The sequence below is a fragment of the Eretmochelys imbricata genome, chromosome 14 (genome assembly GCF_965152235.1).
Source record: "Eretmochelys imbricata isolate rEreImb1 chromosome 14, rEreImb1.hap1, whole genome shotgun sequence".
Taxonomy (NCBI): domain Eukaryota; kingdom Metazoa; phylum Chordata; order Testudines; family Cheloniidae; genus Eretmochelys; species Eretmochelys imbricata.
In genome coordinates this window covers 30,654,170-30,662,523 of record NC_135585.1, presented here as the reverse complement: position 1 = coordinate 30,662,523, position 8,354 = coordinate 30,654,170, and the positions used below count along the sequence as shown (strand labels likewise).

General features: G+C 46.6%; 1 pseudogene; it reads right to left on the bottom strand.

The window, feature by feature from the left end:
• Positions 1 to 260: 260 nt before the first annotated feature.
• Positions 261 to 1,190, bottom strand: LOC144275050 (olfactory receptor 14A16-like; annotated as a pseudogene).
• Positions 1,191 to 8,354: the final 7,164 nt, after the last annotated feature.

The window sequence follows — 8,354 nt, the reverse complement described above, 5'->3', positions numbered from 1 at the left end:
GTACTCAGATAAGATGGTGAGGGGTGGCAGTATAGAAGCAGGAGATAGATAGATTTTCATCTTACTTATACTGGTATAAACCTGGAAGAACTCCACTGACTGAGTGGAGTTAGTGTGGATTTACCACTATACAGACAGCATTTTGCATAAAAAAAATCACACACCATATTCTTATGGGGACAATAATGTCATCAGTTGATTGTATTTATAAAAAACCACAGATAAAACCATGTTCATAAGAGAAACGCAAACATTTTATTCTAGTTGAATAACCTCCACCCAGTCAGTTTCCTCAGGGAAGCTTTGATTTCCTTGTTCCTTATGCTGTAGATGATCGGATTCATCACTGGCGGCAGCACGGAATAGAGAACAGCCACCACGAGATCCAGAGCTGACGGAGAGCTGGAGATGGGTTTCATGTAGGCAAAGACAACAGTGGAAAGAAACATGGAAATTACAATGAGGTGCGGAAGGCATGTGGAGAAGGTTTTAAGTCGGCCCTGCTCAGAGGGGATTCTCAATACCGTGGTCAAGATCTGAACATATGTCACAATTATAAAAACAAAGCAATTTAGGGTTAAACACACACCAAATCCAATAATCCCAACTTCATTGAAGTACGAGTTAGAGCAGACGAGCTTGAGTAGCTGGGGGATTTCACAGAAGAACTGATCCACCATGTTGCCTCCACAGAAGGTTATCGAAAACGTGTTCCCAGTATGCAATGAAGAATAGAGAATTACACTGATCCAGGCACTGGCTGCCATTTGGACACAAGCTCTCCTGTTCATTATAGTCTCATAGTGCAGTGGTTTGCAGATGGCGACATATCGATCGTACGCCATGATGGTGAGTAAGGCGAAGTCGGCTACAGCAAAGAAGATGAGGAAAAAGACTTGGGCGACACATCCAGAATAGGAACTGGACCTGTTGTTCATAAGGGAATTGGTCATAGATTTGGGGATGGTGACAGAGATGGAGCCGAGGTCTAGGATGGACAAACTCATCAGGAAGAAGTACATGGGGGTGTGAAGGTGGTGGTCAAGAGCTATGGCTATGACGATGAGAAGGTTCCCTGTCAGGGCTGCCAGGTAAAGCACTAGAAACACCATGAAGTGCAAAATCTGCAGCTCTCAAACATCAGAGAATCCCAGGAGAAGGAACTCGGTCACGGTGGTTCGGTTGGACATTATCTTTCTTAGTTCATTGTGTGATGGCTGTGGAGGGAAGGAGAAGAGCAATGGTCAGGGTTATAGTGAGAGAGGGAATGACACTGATTCCCCTCTCCATGATATCTCATGGTGTGAATGTCAAAGGTGCACAGCACTTGTCACTTCCATTGTCTGGAGTAGTGAGGGCTCCTCACCGCTCACAACCAGGTCACTACTCTGGTGCGTCATTACAGGAGTGTAAATTGGCATCGCTCCCTTAAAGTCACTGGAGCTGGGTCAGTTTACACCATCTGAGGATCTGGCCCAAGATGTGGCTTGATCAAATGCAGGATGAAAGATGGAACAAAGTACAAATCAAATCCAACAATCTGAGCCAAAATTATGCCCCTATTGCTATAGACAGCAGGCTCACAACTTGGCCAACTAAAATACTAAAATGCCAGCACAGTCTGATTCCCACTTAACTGAGAAACACAGCACAGAATCACCCAGCTTCCCGCATGGCAGCTTTTCTGTGATGATTCCACCCCAACATCCCACATACCGCCTGATGCCTACTTACACGTTGATTTATGGCACCAGATCCCAGCTGCACTCCCATTGCTGGGTGATGATGGGCTGGTCGCATCACTCAGTTGCTGCTAGGTTGTGTGGTTCCCCTCTGTGACTTTATTTCTGTGCTGTGTGAGTCAGGAGACTTCGGTTCTAGTCTTGCCTCTTTCACTTTGTGACCATGGAGCAGTCACTGCTGTCTCTCTTTCCTCCCCTTCCCTTTGTCTGTCTTGTGTACTTTGAATGTGAACTCTTTTGGGGATGGATTGTGTCTTCCTATGTGCATGTTCTGTGCACATGTTGACAGTATTTTTGTTTAGCAGGCAGCAGTGTGGGACAGAGGCTATGATGGTAGAAGTGGAGATCTGGGTTCTAGCTCCATCAACCTCCTGCCTGTCCTTGGGTAGGATAAAGAGAGACAGGCTTTGTCTGGGAGCTTTGACTCTCAGGGCTTTAGTTTAGAGAGGTTAGTATGTTTAAAACACATTCTCTGGGCGACCAACTTTGCTACTTACTCAGTTTTACCATCCTGCAGCTACCCCTTTGAAACAGACAAACACGGTTGCAATAGAGGGAATGGGGTTGGAAATTATGGTGTTATTGGACAATATTTATGTTCCCCACCCTGGTGAAAAGCTAAGTTTCCAGGTAGGAGTAGTCAGACAATTTCTACTTTATTTCAAAGGAAAATTCAGTTTTCAATTAATATATTTTCATGGAAAGTTTCTGATATCCATAAAAATGAAAACTTTTTTTGATTATGCCTAAAAATTTTCAGGTTCGAACAGTTTTTGGCTGAAACTGTTTGGCTTTCACAACCTCAATGAAAAGTCAATTTTTTCTGGTGGAAAATAAAATCTGATCATCTCTATATATCTGCATAATTTGATAGTAAAAGTCTTCAAGAGTTCTAATTGCAATTCATATTTCTGATATTAAATTTACCCCATATATGAATACTCTAACATATTTAATTGAAATAGAAAACTTACCTTGTTGGTCTTTATTCCAATTTGCGATGCGTTTGATCCGACTGTGTTAGGAATCATTGGTCATTATCTATCTATCTATTCACCCACTGCCAGGATTGTTTGGTTCTCTCTCTCTCTCTCCTGCCCCCAACACTGTCGTATTCACCAGCTGTTGTCGCATCCTTTCGCTGGATGTCCTGAGTTGCAGGGGTCTCTCTGCAGTTCCTAGCACAGATGGGCGCTCCCTGCTTCCCTCCTAGGGCAGGCTTGGGTGAAAGGTGATGGACTAAATGGGATCAGGGACTGAAAGACAGTCCCAGCTCTCGAGCTGATCCTGGTTTGTGCCGGCTTCAAACAAGGTCAGAGCCCAAGATATCCCTGCTCTGGGGCTAAATAGCTGAATCTGGTCTCCAGAGCTGTGAGCCCAGCTCTGCTCTCACCTCAGGAGCAAACCATCCTGACAACCTGCCCTAGTTGACCCTAACCCCCCAGAGGAGGAAGAGCACCTGCCCTGCATCTCACATGATGACAGCATCTCTTGAAGGACCTTTAGCTAAAAACAAGGCAGGGCTGGATCACAAAGGGGGTCCCCACAGGATGGCAAAATAAAACAGATATTTGTAGCACAGACAGGGGATCTACAATAGCTAAGAGCCTCTTGGCACCAGAGTCTCAGTTGGCCTGGAATAGCCTGTTCCTTCATTAACTCCACGTAGTCACCTCTAGGGGAGCAGAGATGTTTTTCTCCTGCATTGCACCAGCAGCTCTTGGGATGCAGCCACCAGAGGAACCCACAGCTCAGGCTGCCCTGGCTGCTTGAAGTTCCTCACGAAGAGACAAACACTAAAAACTAAGGACCAGGTCCTGGGCTGGTGTAAATTGATACACTTCCATTGACTTCAGAGTAGCGTGGGCTATTTATACCACTTGGGGATCTGACTCATTGACTTCCAGGGAGCTACATCCATTTACACCAGCTGGGGATCTGGCCCATGACGCAGTTTCCAACCCATATCCTTTGCCTGTGAAACTAAACCAAAGAAGAGTCAAACATTCGTAACCAGTCTCCTCTTTCCTAGCTCTTTGTCCACTGGGATGAATTACAAGTATAACTTGTAAGGGTGACAGAGCGATTCATTCCCACTTGGGACAGAACTGGGGACAGTGTTGTGGAGATTTTCTGCATCTGATCTTCAACTTTTATTGGGATGAATAGCCCAGGGGGTCTTTTCTTTCTTTCTTTCTTTCTTTCTTTCTTTCTTTCTTTCTTTCTTTCTTTCTTTCTTTCTTTCTTTCTTTCTTTCGTTCTTTCTCAGTCGTAACATTGTTTTCCTTCCGGCAGACAACATTAAAATAAAAGGCTCCTTTGGCTGCAGATGCACTGTTTATAAATGTGTAATTTACATGAGACATTCATGTCAGAGAAACTGATGAAATACAAAGAGCCAGAGAGTAGAAATCAGCCTGAGACCTATTGGAATCAATGGTTCCGATCCTCAGCAAGTTCAAATCAGGGTAGCTCCACTGGAGTGAATGGGTCAGTGCCCCAGTTTCTGTAAATCACCTCTAGCTGCCTTGGACTCAAAGGATCCAGATCCCCAAACAGCTGTTGTGTAAATCAGCCCCAGCCCCACTGAAGTCAATTAGACCAGTTCCTCAGTGAATGTAAATTGGCAGAGTGCTATGGAACTAGGCCAGGTTACATGAGCTAAATATCAGTGCTGTGATGTCGATTTTTTTGTTTGTTCCTGTCTCTGAGATTCTCATTGCTGAACATCACAATCCCATCTCAATGCTCCTGGAATATTCCAATAGCAGGGTTCATAGAAACCTGCAAGATGGGTACCCAACCAGTAAATGAACTGATGAATATTATTATCACCACAGCAACGCCCTTCTGCTTGAGGTTGCACCATGACTACTGTTTAAAGGTCCTCCTTTCTTAAAAAAAAAAAAGAAAAGGAAAAAACAGAAGACATGCTTAGTCAGATACTTTTGAAATTTAATGTGCCTTAGGAGGGTGCAGGGTAGGATTAGTGACCTAAATGTGGGGTCATTTGAGCCAAGGGTTGTGGAGATATGAGCCCAGTTACAAGTTTCTAGGTTTTGTTTATTTTGCTCAAAGCTAGAGATCAAACTATTGCTGTGATGCAGCTCAAAATGGTCTCAATCTGTCTCATTTTACCCAAGGTAGTGCATGGCCCCCACTAAATCTTGGGGGACCTGAAATGAGAATGCAATTTAAGAAAGTCTGCGTGTTGGATTGTGCGCTTGTGCCAATGCAGAAGGAGGGCTAGAGGATTTCCATTCCCGCCATTTCGTATGGTTTAAAGCTCAGTTTCCGGAAGTGCACTAGAAGCTGAATGGTTACTCGGATAGCTTTGAAATTTGGGTGCTTTGGGCAGGCCCGGGGCAGCATTCGAGTTCCAAATTTGTTGTCATTTGACCAAGGGCTTCCAGAGTTATAAGCCCCTCCATAACTTCCAGTTTCCTTCTGCTGCCTTGTATTGTTAAACTGCGAGGTACGAATGACAGGATCAATCACAGACCTCTTTGAGATTGACGGCTGTGAATTCATCCTTCAATTAACACAACTAACAATAAGTTAACCAAAAGCCCCCACCTTAAGCTTTGTCTACACTACCAGTTTTGTCGGTCGGGAAGTGAAAAAACCACCCCGACCAACAAAAGTTTGACCGACACAAGCGGTAAAGGTAGTAAGATCCGAAGGGTAGACAGGGCGGTAAAGGGAAAAGCTGTAAGGTCCATAGTGTCAACATGGCCTAACTCTGTTGAGTTACTCACTGGGTGAGTAAGAGGAGAAACAGCTCCATTTACTCGACTAGAGTTACTCTTTATTTACACCAGGCTGAGGGCGAGAAGAATGAGTCTCACAGAATCCAGTGGAATCACTCCTGGTTTCCATGGGGGGAGTGTATCCGCACCAATGACCAGTGTGGGAAAACACAGGGATGCCATTAACGTCTCTCTGTTTGAACTGGGGTAAGTCAGCTTGGAAACCCCAGCCCATGTTTATAGCTCTCTCCATTCCTAACTGTGCAACCCTGGACTAGGTCACTTCATTTCCTTCCCCACCTACATTTCCATCCATACAAATGTCCTTTGCTTGATGTGGCCACCTCTCCATGGAATGGGGAAAAAATGAAACAAAAACCTGTGAAGTGAAGAAATTTCCTTGGAGAAATTTGCTCTACTGAACACATGGCGTGCACCTCTATGACCAAACCCTGGAACTGCTGAAGTCAGTGGGAGCATTGCTAGTGACTGCAGTGGGATCAGGACCGGGCCTTCCCTGCTATGTAAGAGCTGAGGGTTGTGTGGCTGACAGAAGAAGACTATTTCTATCAGGAAATTGCAAATTAATTTGAGATTAGCCCAGCTCAGACACTGGGCTCCTTCTTGGGATCCTCACTTCCCCAAAGCTCAGGCGAGGGGGCTTAGGATCTGAGGTTCTGGTTCCACACTAAAGCCCATCCCTACAGAACCCACCTTTACTTTGACTGGCAACAATTGGTTCCTTTGATGGCTATCACAATCTCCGTGGAGAGACCATGTAGTGAAGGGGACTGGGAGCCCGAACTACCCTCTCCCATTTTGAGATGATCTCTTCAGGTCCACGCTGGTCCATGGTCTCTGCTGAGGCTGCTCACAGGGGATTAATGCGTTCTAGTTTGGATGGATGAGAGTTTGGTGGGTGCTTTCATGATGTGTCCAAAGAGATGAGGCACAAAACCAATTTTTCATGGAGCTCAGAAGGGGAGGACACTGGGGCACTGCTCACTGGGGCTGGGTTGAATAGGTGACCTAGACATGAAAGCAGCTGCTTCATCGGTTATCTCCCAAGCCAGCATGTCCCATTCTGCACCGAGATGGCTATAGCATTCATGTGAACATGGGGTGTGAACGGAGACCTCCTCTCCTTTCATATGTCCAGTGCTGGAAGCGAAGACCAGGGACTGTCCTGCTCTCTAAAGATGCCGTTTCGGGGAACAGAGAGACAAGGTGGGTGAGGTAATATCTAGTGAGTAGAAAACAGCTCAATAGAATGGGCACCATGTATCCCGGGTACTAATTGCTGATTTCCATGGAGAGGCCCCAGGAATGGGCTTGGCCCTCTGGGGGGACCTGTACCCGACTCTGCAGCATCCTGTGTAATTAGAGCAGAAGCAAGGGGGTGTGGGTGCTGCAGAATCTGGAACAATGCAGTGGACACTTGCTCCAGGACGTGAGCTATGACAGGGATTTTCAGAGTGGATTCATGGAAACAGGTGCCCAATGCCCATTGTCTGCACAATGGGAGTTAGATGCTTAACTCTCTTAGGGTATGTCTACACTACGAAATAAGGTCGATTTTATAGAAGTCAATTTTTAGAAACTGATTTTATTCAGTCGATCGCGTATATCCCCACTAAGCGCATTAAGTCGGTGGAGTGAGTCCTCAATACCGTGGCTTGCGTCGACTTACAGAGCGGTGCACTGTGGATAGCTATCCCATAGTTCCCGCAGTCTCCGCTGCCGATTGGAATTCTGGGTTAAGCTCCCAATGCCTGATGGGCATAAACACTGTCGCACGTGATTCTGGGTACATGTCGTCAGGACCCCCCCTTCCTCCTTCCCTCCCTCTGTGAAAGCAACAGCAGACAATCGTATCACGCCTTTTTCCCTGGGTTATCCATGCAGATGCCATACCACGGCAAGCCTGGAGCCCGCTCAGCTCACCGTATGTCTCCTGGGTGCTGCTGGCAGATGCGGTACTGCGTTGCTACACATCAGCAGCTCCTTGCCTTCACGGCAGACGGTGCAGTAGGACTGATAGCCGGCGTACGTCTCCTGGGTGCTCCTGGCAGACCTCGGTGAGGTCGACTGGGGCGGCTGGACAGAAATGGCACTCCTCCTCTTAGAGCACCGAACGGGAGCCAGAGACTCCAGGTCATTCTCTTCTTTAGGTTTCGTCTCATGGAGATTCAGTCCTGCCTGGAATATCATGCGAGCTGGAGGCTTCTGCCTCAGGCTGCTCTCCCAGCCGGCAGCACCGCACAGTCGCACCTACCCAGCTATAATGATTTAGACCAACTGAGAACCTCTCTCTTCACCTTTAAGAAACCTGTGTAACCCTTCTGCCAGTTGGAGTCGGCAGCAACAAGGGCCGGGTTCAATATCTAGGGGGTCCTTTTCAACAATGCAACACAACACCAGCTTGAGCCCCCAACCAGTAATCTGGGACAATTACACATCCCTCTTTGGACACCTCTAGAGATAACACTTCCCCTCTCACAAGCACAGAGCCCGAGTGTAGAAAAGAAACTTTTAACAATGTAACCCTTCTGCCAGGCCGAGTTGGTAGCAGCAAGGGCCGGGTTCAGTACACAGGGGTTCCCTCTCAACAAAGCAAACGCAAAACTGGCTCAAGCCCCCACCCAGTGGCCTGGGAAAATCTAACACACAACCCTGGGAGCCTCAAAGAGACAATACTTCCCCTCTCGTAAGCACAGAGTCTCGGTGTAGTCTCGGAAAATCTTTAATAACATGAGCTAAACGACATCAGCATTAAATTGGGAAAACACCACAACTAGGGTTCATCAACCAAACCATGAGCAAAGACCCACCCCAGCAGATTGGGCCATGTCCTTTCCCTCTG